A 21,869-nucleotide genomic window follows, 5' to 3' on the forward strand; every position below is an offset into this window, starting at 1 on the left:
TCACGTATATCTGCATATACACACAAACACGTGTATGTGTACAGTACGCGTCCGGATGGACAGGCTGTCTTGCAGCCCCGACTTTGTACTTGAAACATCTCGGAGCTGCGAGCAACGTGACAACTAAATGATAGACGCTTGCATGTGCACTTTTCCAAGAGAAGATGACAAACAATTTTCCCCCTCGTGCGAATGTGTGCGCGTGAAACCATTTCAACCCGGCTCATGGGGGCAATGCGCTGACTTGGAGCGAAGAAGCGGCGAAATGGATTCACAGGCACGCCGCATTTATCTCTATTACTTCCTGCTACGCTCGCCATCAAAATTCTACAGGCAGCAGCCTTGGGGGTGGGGGGGACAGCAAGACGTCCGCATCTGATGTTCAATGCTTTCTCTAACTTGGTTATCCTTTAAAGGGAAAGAAGGGAGGGTGGGAGTTGCTCTCCAAAGCCGCTCCTTCCGAAAACACAAGACGCCTTTTATTTGCGCGGGAATCTGCTGATGCAAGTCTGCTGCAATTTAAACCTGCTTCAATATTAACGTCAGGTGACGAACTCTTCCGCAACTTATTTGCCTCCCCGGTTCAGAAGCAGTGTGTGTACGAAACGCGATTTTCCCACTTTTTTTTTTTTTTTTAATCATAAAGCAAAGCCAAAATGGCCAATTGTTGCCAATTCCCGGCCTCCAGAGCGCACCTGGTTCTAAGCCTCACCCGCTACACAAGGAAATACCATTTGACACGGCAGTAACATGCTAGGGCAGCGCTAACAGGGCCAGACCGGTAAAGGTCACTTCCTTGGCACATATATTCCACCAGTCACTAAGCCTCACCCGCTACACAAGGAAATACCATTTGACACGGCAGTAACATGCTAGGGCAGCGCGAACAGGGCCAGACCGGTAAAAGTCACTTCCTTGGCACATATATTCCACCACTTACCTTTTCCGCTCGAGTGCCCCCTGGCGGCCGTTAGAAAAAAATAATTGCACAAATCGTCCGCATCACCGCATAAACCGCACGGTCGAAAGCGTGTGGAAAAAAAGTCGCGGCTTATAGGCCGGAAACTACGGTCGCATACGACATCCTCACACTTGCACTGCTGGGTTGGCGCCAGCTGGCGTTTTGACATGAGCATGTGGACGTCGTCGCCAGGCGGCCTTTGAACCCCCGCGACCCCGCCGGGGTCGTGCGACGACCGTCCTCGCGAGGGCAAGCCGGGCGATGCGGGGAAAGCAGGTGAGGAGAAAATAGGTCACGCTATTGTGAATGAATAAGACGACAATCATGGGAGGATAATTCATACTTGGATGGTTTTCCGGCGTGCGCTCATTTGCGATCAATCTTGAGCAAACGGACTAGAAAACAATCCACCCACCCGTTTTCTGTCACGCTTATCGAGGCAGACGTGCCAAACGCTTGTCCAAACATGCGGCCATCGGTGGGTTTAAAAAAAAAAAAAAAAAAAAAAAAAAAAAAAAGCTCTTTTTGTTTATAATACACGGTCGACCTGCAATGGGCGGAAAACCAGGAAAAAAAAAATGGAGATAAGGGCGGATAAGGCTGGCCAGCCACCGGCCACAGGAGAGATGACAGATAACCAGAACGTGAAGCACGGCGATAAGGTGGGAAGGATAAAATGTTCCGACAGCATTTCACATTCACTGGGGCGGGTGACATAAGCGGCACCAAACCGAGATGAAGTGGGCGCCGCCGAGCGCATCTGACACCTGTTGCCACGGCGCAAGCGCCCCCCCCCCCAAAAAAAAAAAAAAAAAAATACAGGCCTGCGTCCGATCAGATGACGCTAAATGCTTTTTGCGTTGCCTTCAAACTCCTCCCGAGGACCCGAGTTGAGATGTGCCGGTCGTCATGGAAACAGGGGGGAGGGCTGGGGGGGCCGCGCGCCCGTGACAACGATAAGCGTTACGACGGGCCGAGCGGCGGCAATCTTCATCTGCCGACCACCACCGGTTTTGAAATACATTTCCGATGCGCCCGGCGCAGAATTTATCGGATCAGCGCAAGTGTCAGAAGCAGCACGGTCCCGTGGCGCCGCACGGTCCATTTGGACTCGGCGTAATCTGGTTATTGATGATCCGATTAAGCGCCAACTTGCTTGAGAAAACGACAACAAGGCCACTGCGAGCCACATCTACTTTAAATTCAGCCGTCAAAATGGAGGGGGAAAAAAAAAAAAAAAAAAAAAAAAAACCAACCTTCCTGTTTTGCTGCATGCTCCAAAAGGTTTTCCAAAAATGAAACTGAAATCACCACGTTTAATATTTCCAGTCATTAAACAAATGTTCACGTCAGGCAACTTACAACCCAAGTACACAACCTTCATCTCTGAGGTCTGCAACTTTCTGGGGGAATTCCATTTATTTTTTGTCAGCTTTTATCACAGATCAACAGAGAAGTGAAGAAGAAAAAAACACTTTGGTCCTTGGGGAGGGTGAACACCTGCTTTCATATATTTCTGAAGGGGAAGGCGCCGTGTGATCAAGACTTTCAAGTCCGACCGGTGCCCACAGGTGACAGAAAATGTGCGCGCATGAGTGCACAAACATCACCGGGAAAAACAAAAACAAATACTACTTTGGCTGTGAAACATCAACCGGGGCCTCCCCGGTGCCCACGCCCCACCCAATGTTCCCTCTCAGCTGCGCAACTGCGCATTTGCGCAATTGCCGCGCACTGTCGGCGCAGATGGACGCAGATCCAGCGCAGTTAACTACAGCATGACATTTTTTAACACTTCCTCTCCCGACCACACCGGACCACACACGCGCCACTTCCTACTTTACCTGACCCCGCCCACCTCCGCTCTTAAAGGGGTACGCGCGTAATTACAAACACGGCCCACCGCCAGACGCAGTCTGGGCAACGTAGAGCAAAGAGTCAGACATGCTGCTTACGTTTACTCTCGATAATAATATATTTTTTTGGTCATTGATATTTTCAGTGTAAGTTTGCCGAAACACAAAATTGTTCTTAGAAATGTTCTGATGGGAATGTAACCTGAACCTTTGAACGAGCCATGTAACTTCGACGGATGACGCCGACTGACCACAGTGCGTTCGTCAGCGGTCAAAAGGGGGCGCTCACGGCCGTGGTGTGTTTCCTCAGACACGTCAAAAATGAGAGGGAACATTGGCCCCACCCCAACATTAACCCAGTGATCGGAAACTAAGCGACCCCTTTAATTGGTCGGATGAGGTCGGTTGTGCGCACCTAATTTTACGTTTACCGTACAAATAAATTCAATCCTTGTGCTTTTTCTTCTTTTCTTTGCATAAAAAAAAACAAAAAAAAAAAACAGTCACGCTCAAATCATAAATTCAATTAAATGAGTTGAAGCGGGCCAGTCTGACACACACAAACACACCCGGCGCACACGCTCCCCCCGTGGCGTTCGATGTTCTGATGCGAAACCGATTTCACGGGCCCAAATATTTAAACGCGCACTTATTCTCGGTCTGTGCGAAAGTTGAAACGCAAAGACTTCTTCAAGATGAAACGCAAATGCGTCGCCGGAATAAAAGTTAAACACAACTGAATTGTAGAATGCATCGGACCGGCGCCTAAATGTGTGTTTGGAAGCAATTTGTTGAAAAAATTCACAATAATAATTTTGACTGATATATGCTCGAAAATAATGAGCAAGAGCGGAGCGGTTCGTACACAGTTACGATATTTTGAAGCGTGGACGTCAACGACAGTCAATAAGCCGACAGGCTGGGAAATAAGCACAATAGGCAAGGTGGGGGGGGGGGGCGTGGGGGTGGGTGGGGGAGTAATTAGCGAGTCTTCATGCTTTTGTATTAAAACCTCAGCAATTTCGATCTTAGCCAGACTGGCGCTAATCTCCACTTCGTCCCTCAGGCGCGTCTTGATGGCCCTGACCAAGTGGGCACAAAAGGGATTTTTTTTTTTTTTTTGGGGGGGGGGGGGGTTCCCACACATGACAGGGCAACACGGGGGCACACGGAGCGATCGACGCCGCCATTGCTGTTGTTCTGCTCTCTTTTTTTGGATTGAACTGGATGTAAAAAAAAAAAAAAAAAAAAAGTCTCCAAACTTTTTGCCCTGTCGTCTTTCAGCGGCTGGAAGATGCAACCAAAGCAGACATTAAGAAGGAAAAAATAATAACAAAATGAAGGAGCTGGGAGATGCCACGCTTGGCAATACAAAAGATTGTGTTTTTAAATACGCCCCCCCCCCACCCTCTAAAATGTGCCAATTTTCCGGCAATCGTTAGTGCATGTGAAAAAGCCCAAGTTCTCATGAGAACAACCTATCCCCGTTGTCAAGTATGAACAAGTATTTTTTATTTTTTTTTAAGTCGCCCCCCCCCATCCCCCGACAGTTATCCGGCAGGTAAAGTGCGCGGCGGCAACAACGCTTGTCAGATTGCCGCGTTCCCATAATTACAAGTAATGTTTTTGTTGTGGAGTCACAGCGGCGTGATGGGATATGAAAGGATCCGACGAGAAAGATGCAAAATGGAACATCATCTCCTTTTATGCCCGGGAAAAACATTTTTTTTTTTCCCGTGCACCGCAGAAAACATCGCAGCGACTACATTAATTGTTCCTTTCCCACTTTTACCTACACTTTGTGCCAAAATGAAAATAGTTTGGGATTTATCATCAGATAGTTTGACAGAGTTTTTTAGAACGGCTTTGAAGTGTTGAAAAAAACAAAAAAACAAAACAAAACAATTAGTTGTAGTTTTAATTAGGTAAGAAGAGATTCAAAATAACAAAACAGCGGAGGCAAAATAATTAGATTTAAAAATCGACGCGTGAAACAAATTGACAAAAAACAAAACCCAAGGATATTTTCGCCAGGATTTACTTTTCTTTTAATCCCTTTAGGGACGCTTTGGCACGTGGAAGAATCGCATTCAAGATACGGAAAAAAAACATTTATTAAGGGCCGATTTTTCATTTTACTTTTCTGTGCAACACCAAGGGAATCATCATTTTACGTCGTTGCGCTTCCTTCTGGTGTGCGCCACTTGGCCACCGGGGGGCAGTACAATAAGTCATGCAGATACATATCTTGCAGAGGATAAGGAATATGTGGCCGCGAGGACTGTTCATGCATCGTTTGCATTCATTGCTTAAAGCGCGATCTACCGTCACTTTTTGTTACCCCATCTATGGCGTTTGTCATTGTATCCCATCATCTCATGTGACACCGCAAGGACTTTGAAACGCACCAACCATACACGTAGAAAATCTTGAACACTTCCAGGGAAGGTTTGGAGCGAGCAGAAGACAAATAATAATTAAAAAAAAAAAAAAAAAAGGAAAAACACATGAGAGAAGGTGAAAGGTAAAAGGTGAGCGCTAGCAAGCCGCGGCGCCTCATTAAGTGAAGAAAAAGTCAGCGGCAGGAAGCATTTCGGAAGAGAGAATCTCAAATCAAAAGCCGGTCGGGTGTGACCTTTCGGACGAGCTCCCTCGAGGGATCAACACGGAGGACTCGGTGAGCAACGTAAACACAAAAAAATGCCCCGCAGGCTTTTTCCCCCCCCCCCTCACCTTTCTGTGATTAGCACACTTTCAATGCTACTGTGGTCAAACAAACATTTTTTTTTTTTTTTAAATCATTTGTCCTCAATTTCCCAAGGACAATATGGTCCAAAAGTTCATTCAACTTCTTGGGCTCCACAATAACCTTGTCTCAACTCCTCTCTCAGGCTCATCAATACTGCACTCATATTAGTTGTTCTATGCAGAGGATAAAGAAATGTATTACTGCGAGGAGTTAAATTGTCTATATGTTGTTGCTGTCCACTTTGTACTCTATCGGTTGCTTAAAAGGTTAGCGCATAACGACATAGATGCTAATAACTTTAGCATAAAAAAAAAGGCTTGAAGGCTAGGCCAACGCCGGAAGTTGCTTTTTTTTTTTTTTGCATAATTGTTGACTAATTTCCAAACCGCCGCTTGTCCACCGCCCCCACATACGCGCTCACGTCATCGGGCGACTGCCCTAAGAGAGCGCCGAACGTCGAGAGAAAAAGTCGAGGAAATAATCGAAAAGAGGAAAGAAATACCCCGATGACGATTCACGCCAAATGAAACGCGCGTCTCCCCGGACGCAGATCAAACGGCTTTCGGGGTGCTCCCCTCGGTGGGGAGAAAAGGGGGGAAAAAAAATATCTTGCGGTCCAAAAATAAGCACCCGGGCTATTGGCTTGAAAGGAAGGTGCACGGCGGGAAAGAAAATCTAACAGAGGTGCACTTTGTGAGATCGTGAGAAATCATTTACACGTTTGGGGGATTTTGCTTCATGTCGAGATGCTTTTTACACCATACCAAGCTTGCTTAAACTGCCTCGAAACACGACGTAAATGTGGATGCAAAAAGGTGGTCCTGGCTCGTTTTCCTGGGTCAGCTGACATTTGACGTACGACGGTGCGGTCACACAATAATTCATTTTCATATCTGTGCGCTAAGCCACCTCGCTTCTGTCTGCGCTTCATTTCTGGAGGAACGTGCTAAATTTCTGGAAAGCGTGTTTACGCCACAGGCCGCATTTGGGAATCCTCGAAGAAAACACCTTTGATTGTCGGCAAAAAAAACAAAAAAAAAAAACCGATATCACAAACATGAGAATTTTGCGGCGGGCTGACGGAATGAAAAGGATTTGTGTCCGGATTATCCAATCTCTCCGTCATTATCCGGGAGGGGGAAAATGAACACGTATCTGGGAGCAGGTAGCAAGTGCGCGCCGTGTGGCTGCAGCTTGCGGTTTTTGTGTGTCCTGATTAGGATAATTAGCATGAGAACTCCGCCGTCACCGCAACAGTGCGGTGAGCTATAATAAGAGATAACATCGCGAGAACAATAACAATCATCCAAATTCAACAAGTCGGGATTCTGAATCCCCACTTTGGTCAAAAATGATATTATATGCTTGGGCTTGTCAATGTTAGGTCAAAAGGCAAGAAGGAATACTTCTCACCTTCTGATTCAAACCGACATTGCGACTCAATTCTCTTTTTTTGCAGAAATGCCAAATCAATTTTGTCATCTTACGTTCCTTCCGATCCATCGGAGGTCAGAGCTTTTTTTTTTTTTTTTTCTTTTAAAAGCCCCGGAGACAAAAGAAAAACGCAGTCAAAGAGCCGCTCGTGTTCCAAAGGAGGAACTCACCTGCGTCGCTTCTTGGCGGCGTCACGGTTTGAAGGATCGCAGCTGCCGCTCTGCCACCTGCGATTTCATAAAAAGACAAAAAAAAAAAAAAAAAATTAAAAAATAGGACAATGAGAGAAAGTAAATGCGATCGAAAAAAGGGGATAAAAGAACTGATAAAGAGTGAAAGCGTAACGGCACAAAAATGAGCAGGAAAAAAAAAAAAGATATTTTGCAACACAAAATTAAATGGAGGCGTTCACAAAAGAGTCGGCTTTTGTGAGAAGCGCTGCCCGACGTTATAATGGGAGACATTTTTATTAATTCCCGTGGGTCTCTTTTAGTCACTTGGTATTCACGGATGTCGTTATCCCAAATCTACAAAAAAGCTCTTATCAGCTGTCCTAATGCCGCGCGCGCAATCTCGGCTTCGCGTCGCGAGGCTCTTGAAAAAGTGTTTTCCGGATGAAGCCCAAATGATGCGCGAGAAGAGAGGACGGAAAGGCATTCTAATGCCACATTTCACCTTCAGCCTCATCCTCGCCGTCAAAATTAGGAAGACCCCCCCAAGGCCGACATTTTCAATGTCAGAACATTCATTACAGGGCTCAATGGGGCACATCGCTTTCATTTAGGGCTCCATAACGCGTCGCGCTGGGGTCCTGCTATTATCTGTTAGCGCAGGAGGACGCGGACGTGGCAGTCTTTGGATTTGGGGAGGAAGTGGACCACCTGTGAGGGGCACGGTGACAACCTCCTCCCCACCCCCTTCCCCCGGAGGAAAATTATATTCATACAGAATTATACAGCTGCGCCCGTCTGCCCTTCATGTAAAAGTCCTTGAAATCATCCAGAATGAATAGCGGGAGATTGTGAACATCGCACTTGAGAGAACTTTGTAATATTTTTGGCCGTCCGGTTTTCCCCATCATGAGCGATGACTGCACGAAAGAATGCAGATCAACAAAAGACGTCTAATGTGCGGCCCAAAAACGTTCCACCCGCCTTCCCGGCTCGCCGCGGAAGTTAAAAAGAAAAAGACAAAAGTAATAAAATGGCTGCGTCAATAGCTTGGGGGAACTGTTTGTCTTTATGGAAGCGGACGCGTATCAAAGCCCGCAAGCAGCGGCGGCTTTATTGAAACTCGACACACTACCCCCCCCCCCCCCACTTCGGTTGTCACTCTGGAAAGACGGGCTGCAATAAAGGAGCCCCAATAAGAGTGCCCGAGCGCAGGGGCTGACATTGATCAATAACGTTAATATGGGCTACGGCCTGATTTACTGCGACCGAGGCCAACAAAAGGGACAACTCAGACGGCAAATATTGTGCGCAAGGGTTGTTTGCCTGTGGTTCCCCCCCCCCACTCCCCCAAACACTTTTCAAAACAAGTATGTGAAGTACTGTAATTCCTCATGTCGTATAAATACACACTGGAGTATAATCCGCAGCCCCCAAAATCAGGAAAACCCTTCTTCCTATGTAGAATGCGCACTTATGACATTCTATCAATTTTCGTGGCGACCCTCTCCTATTTTTTTTCCTGATCAATTCTGATCACTCATAATATTAACACTTGTTCTTTTATAATGTTCAATATTGTAGTGCGAGGAATAATTGATGGCTCTTCTCAAACTTGCCTACTTCAGGTTTAGGCGTCTGTCAATTTAAAGTGTGAACATTTGTCGCTAAAAACTGTGAAAAACGAACTTTTACTATACCTATGTATGATACGCACGGGTGAAAAAAATGCACATTATACATGAATAATTTGGGTTTTTTTTTTTTTTAAATATTGTGCATCAATATACCTACTTTATTACCTTGAGCAAAGTTATTTGGGTATAGATTTGGGGGGGTGGGGGGTGGTGGTAAGGGTTGTATAAAGTACAACTGTAAATAAATGATCATAATGGAGAGCATCCGGAGAAGTTTGCCAACTGTGTGGCCTCTCAGGAACCTGCCGTTGCAAACCTCTTACCGGGAGGATGCTTTGAGCTTTTAACCAGAACAAGGTGCAAATGGAGAGGCCCCTTGTTTGAGGACATGGGGCTGGGGGTGGGGGGGGGGGGGGAAGCTCTTTTTGTGCATTAAAAGCACGAGGAGCTACTCCAAGTGCTCCTCCACAGGAAATGCTCCTTTTATCTGTCGTCGTCATTTTTTTGGGTCCATGTTTATTTACTTTGGAGGCCGAGAAATTGAGACGCGCAAACGCCGACGGTTGCCCTTGTTGCGAGTTGCCAAGAACAAAGTGGACGACGCGAGGAAGAGGAGGAGACGGCAAGCGGAAGATGAATAATGGAAGAGCGATGCCCCGTGACCTCCTTTTCTCCCCTCCTCTTTTCTCACGGAAAGCCGCCGCCGTGACGGTCACGCCGTCCCGGCCCGGCCTCGCCCGCGGCGCCGCCCGACCGTCGGAAAAGGACGCGAGAAACAAACTGTTGAGCGTTTAGGTCCACTTTAAAGAAGACTGTTAAATATGGACGATATCTCGCAGATTCCATTAAAATAGCTCTTCAGAGAGCTCTCATTATTACGGCGCATAATTTGTCAGGAAAGAAATAATGTCCTCTTTTTTTTTTTTTTTTTTCTTCCTGATGTCAACCATGAATGTTGAATGCGACGGCAACGCTTCCCAGACTGCCGATGTCTCTCGCTTGGACGCACGCCTCACGTCTATGAGCTATTTGCGTGGCTCCACCTGTCCCACGAGGGGCGTAGGGGGTCTGTGGGGGGGGGGGGGGGGTCGACCGTGGTGGGGAGGACATGTTGAGGCTCTCTGGTCGCTAAAACATCGGCGCTGTCCTATTAACTGCGACAGGAAAGCTCAAAGAGGAAGTCGCGCTGGCTCAGCGTGGATAAAACGAGGTTTGAATTGGCCTCAACGGGCCGACGGCGACGAGATCCTGTCCTGGCCCTCCTCGGGGGTGTCCCCAATAAAACGGTCTTTGAATTGAAATCGCCATCGTCGGCTGCGCCGCGGAAACCACCCAATTCCGCTGAACTGCTCCAAAACTGATCATTCAGTCGATCTTTGGGAAAGTTCACCGGAAGATGACTCGACATTTACTGGGTTCCAACTGCCAAACAAGAGGCCCGGGGGCCACGTGCGGCCCGCCGCATTATCTTGTGTGGCCCGCGAAAGCAAATCATGTGCCATGACTCCATGGTTTTTTTGGAGGGTTAAAATACCACAATAGCAAATTGTCTTTCAAAAAAAATGTAAATACTGGAGTACTTCTGATTTCTAAACTAATTGTACAAAAACACGAGACAATCATGCATGTATATGGGTTCCCTGGGAAAAAAAAAAGCCATTTTTTTGGGGGGGGGGGGGGAGACACACACCCTTGCACCACCCTGATTTCCAGCATTGACTGGATCAAAGCGCAGATAATTGGAAGCCCTTCACACTAAACTCTCCACAATTTGGAACCGTAACCACTTCATCCGATCTTCACGGGCTCGATGGCGACGTCCAAATGTCACAGCTTCCCGTTCCTCCTGGCCCGGCAATCACGGCCGCTAAGTGATTCTTCATCCACAAACGTGTGTTCCGTCTGTCTGAACGGCCCCCTTCATGTCCAGTGTGGGTGGTTCCGAGTGCGCGGGCCTGGCCTTCGTTCACCTCGCACATTTGAAAAGAAAGATCTCTCTCTCGCGCTCTCTCACGCTCACCATCAGCCCTCGGGAGGTTTCAAAGCGTCGACACGTCGCTTTGCGGCGTCTCGGTCGCGCCAGCGGGGGCTTTTAACTCACGCCGACGGCGGCGACTTGCGTGGGAGAGTTTGAAAGCGTTAGGCCATTGGTTCTTTAACCACTTTAACAAAAGACCAAAAATGTGAAAAAAAACTGAAATTCAAAACATTTAAAGAAAACTGCCCGATTTTAGCGGGACCAAATCAGGTTCCCCGGGCCACGACTTTGACACCCGTAAACTAGCGCCAGCCCCGCCGTGCCGCACGCGCTCGTAAACATTTGACAACCTTTTGACCTCATTAGTCACGACGGAGTCTGAGTCGGCCGCTGGAGATGCGGAGCGCGCCGAGGCGCAATGGATCAGACTCGCGAGGCGGCTTCGGTCGCCGAACCTCCAGGCCGGCCGGGCCTCGTTAAGAGAGTCTCTTGGGACCACCGAAACGCAACCTTCGCCAGCGGAGATCGGCACAAACACGCAGAGCCAAAGTGGAAAGAAAAGTCTGGCAAGTTACTTACAGGTCCGCTTTGCCCTTGGACAAAGTGGAAAATCGTAACACAAAGGTTCGAATACTTTTCACAGTTGCATTCAGCTGTCGTGTTTTGTCGTGTAGAAAAGTGGCGTCCGCTGTGAGCGTCTTGCGGATGCGTTACGAACCCAGTCCCGGCCGTGCGGTTCAGCAACCCCTCCCCCCCTCCCCCCGACTCGTCCACACCGCCCCCTCCCCGCCGCAGAGTGCTGACAACGTTAATGTCAAAAACGTGTTCTCGGGGCCACGGCGAGTCGAAACGACATGGCAGCTTGAAAGAAGAAAAAAAATATGTTGGGTCATAGCCAAGGGCTAAGTGAACTCCATCAGTTCATGACGAGGTTGCGGTACACATCTAAGTGGGCACAGGGACTCGTTTTGCACCGAGTGCGGACCAGGTCTTCCTGAAGTCCCCTCGCTCCCTTTTCAGGCTCTCTCTCTCGCGTCTTCACCGACGCTTCCTCTCCGCTCAACTCAATCCAAAGTCAAGTTTAGCGGCAGGGCAGCCTCTTATGAATAAATCAGACGCGTGGGTCTAGGCATAAGTAGACAACGCCGATTCTACGTCTACGAGTGCACGTGAAGGACAGATGACGCCACCGACTTCGAATTGAGATACGAGAGCGAGTTAGAAACAAAAATAAATAAACGCAATGCTAAATATTATGTTGCGGTGTTTTTAAACCTTTCCTGTCGTGAACACAAACAGTGCAGACAATATAACAACACCAAATACTTGCGCCGTACTGATGAGGCAAGAGGAGTTTGAGATGCCTCAAAGCATATCCGTCTGTCTGTCTGAAGCTGGCCAAGGTGGGCAGACTGGGGAAAAAACTGTTGAAGTTCTAATTATTAATTTTATTAATCATCAGACTTACGGAGTGGCATTTTTACTACTCTGCGTCTCTTCCAATTGGACAAATGAAAATAAAACGGGGTCAAACCGCATCCACACACTTCCATGTCGGGACCAAAGCCAACGCTCACATCCGTCCACGCTAACAGATGACAACAATTCAAAGCGTCCCCGGTTTTGGCTTTCCAAACTCCCGACCCAAATCCTCCGACACGAGCGTCAGTAGCCAACCAAGCGCGACTCGGCTGCCCGCCGTTTTTCCAGGTTAGCGGGAGCCGACGTCACAGCTGGGGCCGAGCGCGACCTTAGCCATCCTGCGGACCGGCTTTCGCGGGCTCTTGGCAGCCTTTTCCCCAACTTGACGATGACCGTCTTCACCGTGCCCCGCGCTATCGTGGACCTAACAACATGTACAGTTTATTTTTTTGTTTCACACGTGTGAACCGGGCGGCGACGAGGAGGGGGAAGGAGCCGCCTGAAGATGAAGGCGTCACGTGATCAGCCCCTCTCATTATTTCAAAATGAATATTGACGGCTAACAATTAGCAAGAGATCAATCAGAGCACTCTTAATTACCACGCAGTCTGTTTCATTCCGACACAGACGGCAGCAACAACCCAAAACCTGACTTTCCAAAAACCTTCTATGACTTTCCTGCATTTCAAAACACTTTTGTGAGCGTCTTCGTAATTTTGCATACGTTCTACCTTGCACAACTTCAAAGTAATCCCCCCCCCCTCTCTTTATCCAATTTGTCGTCTGAAGGTGAAGCCAAAATGGCCGTCCTGTCTCGTGTATGGAAGTCTCCCCCTGAGGGATGGGGTGAGAAGCTCGGTCATCAGGGAGGGGCTCAGTGTCCAGGAGCCAGATGAGGTGGCTGGGGAATCTGAGTCGGACGCCTCCCTGGTGAAGCGTTCCGGGCACGTCCCACCGGAAAGAGACCCCGAGGGCGACGCAGGACACGCCGGAGAGACTACGTCTCCCGTCTCGGGAACGCCTCGGGATCCTTCCGGAAGAGCTGGAAGAAGTGGCTGGGGAAAGGGGAAGTCCTGGTATCCCTGCTGAAGCTACCCCCGCGACCCGACCCGGAAAAGCGCTAGTTAATGGACAGCCCCCCCCCCCCCCCAAATGCCGCCGTCTGACGGATTCCGCAATTCTCAGTCCACAAAGAGCAGTCGCGGGCATCCTCGCTCGGCAACGACCTCTGACCCGAGGAGAATCGATGGAGCTTGCCCTCATCGAGCTACTTTCGAAGCTCGTCTCCGAGGTTAAAGAAGTGGCGGACTGGCTTTTTTGACGGCGCTATCTTGGCCTTTGTCTTCTGCCTGCCTGCCGTGTTTGAAACAAAAACAACACTAATTGCCGCCAATTGTTTTTTTTTTTTTTGATTCAACGTTTTTGCCACTAGGTGGCAGAAGCTCCAATTGAGTTGCCATTCACTTGTTGCTATTTGTCCAAACAGCGTTTTAGGCCTAGATTACGTGCTAAGTACATTTGCGACTGAATTAAAATCAAATCATTATTTCAGTGTGCATACAGTGCGTTTTTGTTTCAACGGCGTGTCCCGCGTGCCTTGGCTCAATAACGCCGGCCTAGAGGAATCTAATTTTCCCTTAATCAATTGATGATTTGCATGATTTGTCCCCCCCCTCCCCCTCCATCAATAAATAAACAATCCATTTCATTCACTCGCCAACGACCTGTCAGGGAACGTTAGTAATTCATGACGTTTTCACTCGAGCGGCCTTGCCTTCCTTGTGCCTGGTTTTCAAAAAAAAAAAAAAAAAAAAAGACAACGCGAGCGACGTGAAGGAAGAACGGGAACGGCGACAGATAAGCAGACTTGCGGGAGGAAGCGGAGACTAGATTAGGCGCGCGATAAACAATGACAAAAGCGCAAAAACAGAGACAAGCGCCACAAAAGGAGCGCGTGGAGGATATATTTAACACATCTCCCCGTCTTCGCCATCCATAGAAATATTGCCCGACTGTGGGAAGCAGAGATGGGAGATTACATTTCCTCAGAAGTTATCGGGAAAATGAAGAATAAGCTTTTTCTTTTGACTTGGGATGACTGAAGCGCTGACATCCTTTTGACGGCCTCTCCCGTCTTTAATAATAAGCGCTCAGATAGGTACCGTGAAGAGTAGATGGGGGGGGGGGGGTGTTGGGGGGGTGGGGGGGCGGAATGACAGTTGGATGAGTTTACCCAAAGTGTGACCAGTGGACGCGTGCCGGGCTGGATCTGAGGCGAACGCTGGCGTTAAAAAAAAAAAAAAAAAAAAAAAAAAAAAAATGAATTGGAGCGCTCTGGGCGCAGCTGTTCGGCATGACAACCAGGGAGACAGTCTGGACACTTGTTAGTTAATTATTTAAGATGGCACATCATCCACATCGCCCCCCCCCCCCCCCCCCGCTGCTGGAGTGCGCTCGCAGGGAAACATCCCAATATTTTTTTCAGTTTTGTTTTTGAACAACAGAAAGAGTCACGCATGTATGCACTTCCATCCATCATCTACCGCTTTTCCGGGTCGGGTCGCGGGGGGAAGTAGCTTCAGCAGGGATACCCGGACTTCCCTTTCCCCAGCCGCTTCTTCCGGGTGGGATCCCGAGGCGTTCCCGAGCCAGTCGGGAGACATAGTCTCTCCGGCGTGTTCTGGGTCGTCCTCGGGGTCTCTTTCCGGTGGGACGTGCCGGGAACACCTCACCGGGGAGGCATCCGAATCAGATGCCCCAGCCGCATCATCTGCCTCCTCGACACTGAGCCCCTCCCTGATGACCGAGCTTCTCACCCTATCTCTAAGGGAGGCTTCTGTACACAAGACAGGACTGCCATTTTGGTCTGTCGATCTCCCGCTCCATTCATTCCTCACTCGTGAGCAAGAACCCAAGAAACTTGAACTCCTCCACTTGGGGAAGGATCTCATCCCCACCCTTTTCCGACTGAGGACCACGATCTCGGATTTGGAGGTGCTGATTCTCATCCCAGCCGCTTCACACTCGGCTGCGAATCGCCCAAGTGAGAGCTGGAGATCACATTTGCACCAAAAACTAAAATCGGGGCCCCCGGGTCCAGACGTAGCCCTCCGCGTCATTTTATGGCCGTCTTCCTTCACTTGAGGAGTGATGTAGCACTTTCTTTAAAAAAAAAAAAAAGAATGTTTACACGACGGGATTTCACCGTTATAAGCCGAGCTCTCGCTTCTTTGCTATAAACTTTTCTTTTTGGGTGCAAACAGCAACCAAAAGTTCCCACAGTAGTTAAACTTTTGATTGTTTGCATTCCTTCACTCCTCCTCTTCTATGGCAACCTCGATACTGTCTGCCAAGGAATAAATTCCACCAAGGAATTTATTAGTGTCCAGTAAGTGTATAGGGGGAAAAAACAAACAAACAAAAAAAAAAGATTTCGAAAAAGGCTACATTTTCGACATTTCTAGCTAACTTTGTGTTTGGCTGACAGCTGCGACAGTCAAGTCCCGTTGGTGCCAGCGTTCTGTTGAGCTTTGAGCCCTCCGGATTGGAAGTCATCGCCCCCCCCCCCCCCCCACTATTTTCGGTGGATTCAAAATAGCGCCACTTCGCTGATGGGAAAACACACTGGACTCCGGCCCGCTCGGCAGTAGCCGTGCTTTGAAAGACGAATAATAGCTTTGACCCATCCCAACGTCCCAATTCTGTATTCTCCCGAGACTTTCTTTTTCCTCACTCTGAATGGCACCCACACCTTCCTCCCGGGAAAAAAAAAAAAAAAAAAAAAAAAAAAAAAAAAAAAACCGAGGACGAGAACAGTCACCGAGGTTCCAATCAATAAATGTAGAGATAGACTAAGGAGGCTAAAGAAGGATCAGAGAGGGGTATTTGAGAAGATAACTGCTCGAGAGCACCAGTGCTCGGCAATCATCCCGAACATGACAGCTTGTACACCCCGGCAATTATTTACCCCCCGGACGAATCGATAGAGCGCTCTCTGAAAACATAGCCATCAGCGGCACTTTCTCGCCTCGTCAGAAACAAAAATAAATAGACCGACAAATAAATAAATAAAGGAATAAACCCCGGCGCCCGCGAAAACACATTTGCGGGCCGTCGTTTTTAAGAGCCGGACAAAAGACATTTCCAGAAAAGGCCGGAGCAACGCCGCAAAAAAAAAAAAAATGGATTTGCTCGCGAATGCCGCACCTCGACGGAACGAGAACGATGAAAAGGGGCCTCACAAAGGACACGTCCACGCGCGTCTCTGACGCCTGCGCTACACGCTCCCGTTTTAGCTGAAAGCGAGCCGCGTCGCGCCCGCCGAATGTGGGGATCGTCAATTCGTCGATTCCGCGCGCGTTCGCACCGGCGCGTCGGAGCTCGCTTTGAACGTCGGCTACGACAGAGACGATATCAAGCGCTAAACGCTGCGTCATCAGCGCGCATACGACTCTCTTCCTTTTTTTGTTTTTTTTTAAACCCTTTGTTGGGCGCTACCGGTAAAGCGCCAGTGAGACGCAATTCAGCGCCTGTGGTATTCATACGGGTCGAGAGCACTTTGATCTCCCGAGGCCCACGGAATGTTGCGTTCTGTTGCAACATAAGAATGGGACCGAGCAAAGAAAAAAGGTCCACACTTTCTTCACACTTTAAGAATGTGAGTTGCCGTATAACTGACGTGACGAGCTGAGATTCACCCCGCCCCCCAAATCTCGATCTTTGCCTCAAAACCCGTGCTTATCTCATATCCAAAGTAACCCAATGCTGCCATCTACAGGGTTCTGCGAGTCATGACAGCGGATTAAGAACCCGAATTTCACAGACGAGCTGGCGAGACCCTCTCATGAGTCAACCGGTAGGAAAAATGCAATCATTGTTGAGTTCCGGTAGACAAATACGAACATCCACGTCGGGGAATGGGTTAACGGTACTGAAGCCAAATGATGGCCACCAAGCCATCCTGGGACTGCACCCCCCCAGCAGCAGCCCACAGGCAGTGTTGTCAGTAATGAGCACAGACACCCATCACAGCAACTCCGTGTAGGTAATTCCTGAAAAGCTGCTTGCAACAAGTCCCGGGGGGGAAGCGTTTCGGAACGAGAAAGCGCCCCCCGCCCCACCCCGCCCCACCCCGCCGAAAGCAGATTTCTGGATTTTTAAATGGACGCTTTTGACCGGCCGCTTCTCCTTTCATCTCACCTGCAACCCCGGCCAGATTGTCCTCGCCTCCCCTCCGTCTTTTCCCAGGCCTCGGGACTGATCGAGTTTTCCGGCAGCAGATGCGCTTTTCTCTTTGTGCTCTCGTGCGGCGTTATCTGCTTACGTGGTTATGAGGGAGCATTTCGGGCTGTTGTGGAGGTTAAACACCCGTGGCTCAAGGGCTTTTATGAGCGCTGCCGAATGGCCCAGAGGAGAGTTTCTCCACTCGCACATTTATTTTACTGTCTTCTCGCCCACTTTGCTCCATTTATTCCGCTTCACGCAACATTAGGTCAGCTTCCCTGAACTCTCTTTTGTTTCTATTTTCTTTCTTTTCTATTCTTTTTTTTTTTTTCAACATCCTGTGCGGCTGATGTACGCTCCATCTTCCTCCCACCTAAGGTAGTTTCTCGCCAACACGTCTCGTATTTGGTTCTTTTCCTCAAAAGGGGAACCACCAGACGAGGCGTAAAGCAGACCCAATCCTCTCAATTACATCTCTCACCTTCCTCGTCCTGCCTGTCAATCCATTTCCTCTGCAGTTTGTCACTTCCTCCGCCTCAACTCCTACTCGGCTCGTCTTCATATTCTCCATTTCGATGCTTTTTAAATCCACTCCACATTTGGGAGTCCACGGAGATTAAAAACTGTGCGGCGTGAGGGATACTGTTACAAACACGCCCAGAGCCTACCCAGTTGTTTCATAGCAATTCGAGAAAACGTAAATCATTTTGCACACAAGTAGAGCAACGCTGTCAACGTACGTGACGTCAAAACTGAAAATCGCAATCCAGATGACCCAGGTTAATGCGCGTGCACTGAGAACTGTGTGGGCTCAAGGGGGGAACCCTGAGGGACTCCGAGGGAAGCTTCAGACAGCAGAAAATGTGTGTCAAAGTTAGAAACAAAATAGATGCAGCCGTACAAAGGTACACCAAAGCGACGACACAAAAATGGTTAAGTCTAATTTAAGGATCCTGAAAATACATATTTCACATGGGGTGCCTTCGGAAACCTCGTGGTCGTGTCTCTCTTTTGCTCTGTGAAACTGGGGCAAAATGTTGAAGGGCAACTGCTGAGATTTGGGTGGACAGATGAAATTAAGCGTCTGAACCCTGGAGGGAAGAGGCAGGACAGCGGTGGAAAGACACGGAGGAAGAAAGGCAAATGAATGTCTCTGAGCGAGACTTTACGGCTATCTCCCCCACCCCCCCCACCCCAAATTAAACATCGCTCCTCGAAATCCTCCACCCATGTTCCAGCTCACTGCCACACCCACAAGTCGGCGTGACGGATCCGAGCGTCGGAATCGAGGACCCTCAAGGCGAAGAGCCGCACCGCTCTCAGACGTGCGTTTTGCCGGGAACCAGCTGGTGCTGTCATGTCTGATGGGCTGGAACACAGACAGAAGATGGAGCCCGGGCTGGATGGGGGGGTGGGGGGGGGGGCACCTCTTCACGTTAGGAAAACGTCGGCAGGTGGAGTACATGAGCAGTAAAGCTCGAGTATTGATGACAGAAAAAATTGCATCAAACTCAGTTCTTCGGACATCCGCTCGCCATTGCGTTACTGTCCTCCAAATCACGACAAAAAACAAACTTGATAGACTTTTCTGATCCGCAAATGTGGGATGGATGCATATTTCAGTCACTGAGTAACAAACACCCCTAAACGTCAGTAATAGTAGCTAAAACACCAAAAAAATCTTCACATGGGGCTCATCAAGAATATTTACTAGCCCAAGTAACACGCTAGCTAACAAAGAAATTACACACGCGCAAACAAGTATGCGTGTAACACTGACAACTGTATAAAGTGTGTTCAAGGGGGGAACCCTGAGGGACTCCGAGAAAATGTCCAACGTCATTTGAACGCATTTCGGGCACATATTTGCTTTCATCAAAATTGCATCGGGCATCCTCAGTGTGACGGTAGAAAAATGTACGCCGAGGCCTGGGAATATTCCGCAGCGGTCGCAGGGGCATTTTGAAAAGGCAGCGTTTGAATCTTTAAACTGCGGTTGTGTCCCGGAATTGAGCCCCCCCCCCCAACACACACACATAAAGATCTCAACAGAGGCCCCAATGTATGCATTTTTGTCTTCATTGGGAAGCAAAACAGAATCCATCATTTAAACATCAATAATTCAGCAGTGAATCCATTGTGAGACATAAAACCCAACTGCAAAAACAAAAAAAAAAAACCCAAAATGACTCCGGCAGACTCGCCTTCACTTGTCTCTGCCTCACGGTGCGTTATTACAGCATACAGCAAGTGGCAATTATCCCAAACATGGATGTGGGAAATTAAATATGACAAGACGGAGCCTACCAATCATCTCCGGCATTGTCTTAAAGTGATGAGTGCAGCGTGTACGGTCTATTCTTTGCACCGTGTCACAATTATGTCAATAATGAGCAAATGCACTCTTTACAGATCTTTGCGAGAGTGCAATCCGTTTTAGTCAAATTGTTTTTATGCAAAACAATGTTCAACGGAGCCCATTGGTTGATTTGGGCTTTCGTGACCCTGCGCGGCCCTCAATTATGATTTGTCATTTTTAGGTTTATCGTCAAGAGCTCGACTAGCGCAATATCGAACATATCGTTTTGTTAGCCCCCCCCCCCCCCCCCCCCTTGGATTGGATCTCTTACCTAACGATAAGGTAACAGACACGCAACAGGTAGAAAGAAAATCGATTATTTCCCCCGCCCTAATGGCGCTCATTTGCGACTTTGACGGACGGTCGTCCGGGCAACCGCTCCGTCCCCAAAGCCCGAAAAGCTCCAGCAGAACAAAAGGCGTCAGAATTCTGTCAGAACTCCAGAATAGCTCGCCGGGGGGAAACTGCTGCCGGCTTAATTGCGATTGCGGCGCGGGTACGCACCTGCCTTGCTCGCCCCTTGTTTTAAACGACACGGGCGACAAAGAGGGCAGGCGGACGCCCCGTCGTGAAACAGCTTCATCGCCGGCCCCCCGCTGTAATCCCCCCCCCCCCCAAAAAAAAAATACCCAATCACACATCCCATTTCCCTTATTGCAGGAGAAAGGGAGACCCAATCATAATAAACTGAGCGGTTGTAAAAGGCTTCGGCGCGTAATGAAGACTTTAATGATTTTGCGACTCCCGCGCCCCACTTCCGCCGTGTGCTGATCCTGACACGCGAGGCCGTTCAGGTGGACAGAAGGTGGGGAAAGAGCATCTTTAATTAAGCAGGTGGACTTGGCGGGCGGGGGCGGGGTGGGGGGGGGGGGTCTGGCGGTGGTGGCAGCGGCCTTACATTATTCCACCAACTATCTTATCAGATGGGGGAGCGATCGAAAGCCGCCCGCGCTCGGCTCCCGAGTTCCGCACCGGCGGCCCGACCGCCAGCCAGGCGGAGAACGCCGCGGCCCTGATTACACTTCATTATGAATCCTGATTAAAGGCTTTTAATTAGTCGCACTTCAACCGCACAAGACGGAGGGAGACGGCGAGGGAGACCGCAAAGGAGGCGCGTCGCAAGTGCGGCGCTCTCGTCACCGCTCACGACGTACGCGGCAAAAACCGCGTCAGAAGTGACCCCGTTAGGCCAAATCAGAGATCGGATTCTTAATTCGTGATACATGTTTGAAGGTAATACTATGCAGTGCTCACTTGTGGTGTGATAATTTTTTTTTTTTTTGGGGGGGGGGGGGGGAACTTGGCTAAAATGGCCGCACGTGAGGCCAGCGTGACTCAGCTCTCCCCGACTGGACCGCACCGGTGCTTACGCGGCGTAATTGATTTAATTTACCGCTGGTTTCTTCGTGGGCCGGATGGAGGCCGCGTAAGCGGTAACAGATTGAATAATATCATCTCGTGTTTTCTTTGTGGGATCCATATGTCGGGCACCAGGATCCCATCTGTGCCGCAGCGCGCACGCGCTCATATTTTACCATTGCCTGCACGTCTTGTGATCCGGTATTCCTGAGAAATGCTGATTGCCCGACAGATCCCGGTTCCAAACGTCACCTCTCGGTTGTTCTGTTTTTCACCCCTCGCCTTCCTCCTTCTCTTCATTTTCTTCCCTTTGTTCCGCTTCCCATCTGGCACCCTTTCTCCCCCCCCCCCAAGAAGTCCTCGGTAAACTCCAGCCCCCCCCCCCACCCTCGCTCCCCGCCCCTCCACGCATGGACCATTTGGCACGAGCGCAGCGCTCCTCCTCCCGTCCCCGGTGCTCACCTTAATTTTGGTGGCGAGCATAATTAATTATCAGCACTGTTGGCCATCAATGTGATTACTCCAGAGGACGGAGACTAAAAAAAAAGGGGGGGGGGGGGATATAATCAGACATGGAAAATCCATGATAAACACGGGCTGGGGGGGAAAAGTGATTAGCAAGAGGCTAACGTTGAACGCCTGCAACCGTCAACAAGCAAAATGTCAATTAGGACAAGACAAAAGCACGGCACACGTCAGGGATCCCTACCGGGACAACGCA

General features: G+C 49.1%; 1 protein-coding gene across 1 annotated transcript in view; it reads right to left on the reverse strand.

Annotated features, from left to right (window-relative positions):
• LOC133494420 (tudor domain-containing protein 5-like) overlaps positions 1-21,869 on the reverse strand; it is a 70,867-nt gene that overhangs the window by 33,024 nt on the left and 15,974 nt on the right. Inside the window, exon 2 of the mRNA XM_061808238.1 lies at positions 7,171-7,227. The gene's annotated coding sequence lies outside the window, so the exon portion shown is untranslated. The remainder of the gene's footprint in view (positions 1-7,170; positions 7,228-21,869) is intronic.

Source organism: Syngnathoides biaculeatus, chromosome 21 (assembly GCF_019802595.1).
Source record: "Syngnathoides biaculeatus isolate LvHL_M chromosome 21, ASM1980259v1, whole genome shotgun sequence".
In the NCBI taxonomy this organism is placed as follows: domain Eukaryota; kingdom Metazoa; phylum Chordata; class Actinopteri; order Syngnathiformes; family Syngnathidae; genus Syngnathoides; species Syngnathoides biaculeatus.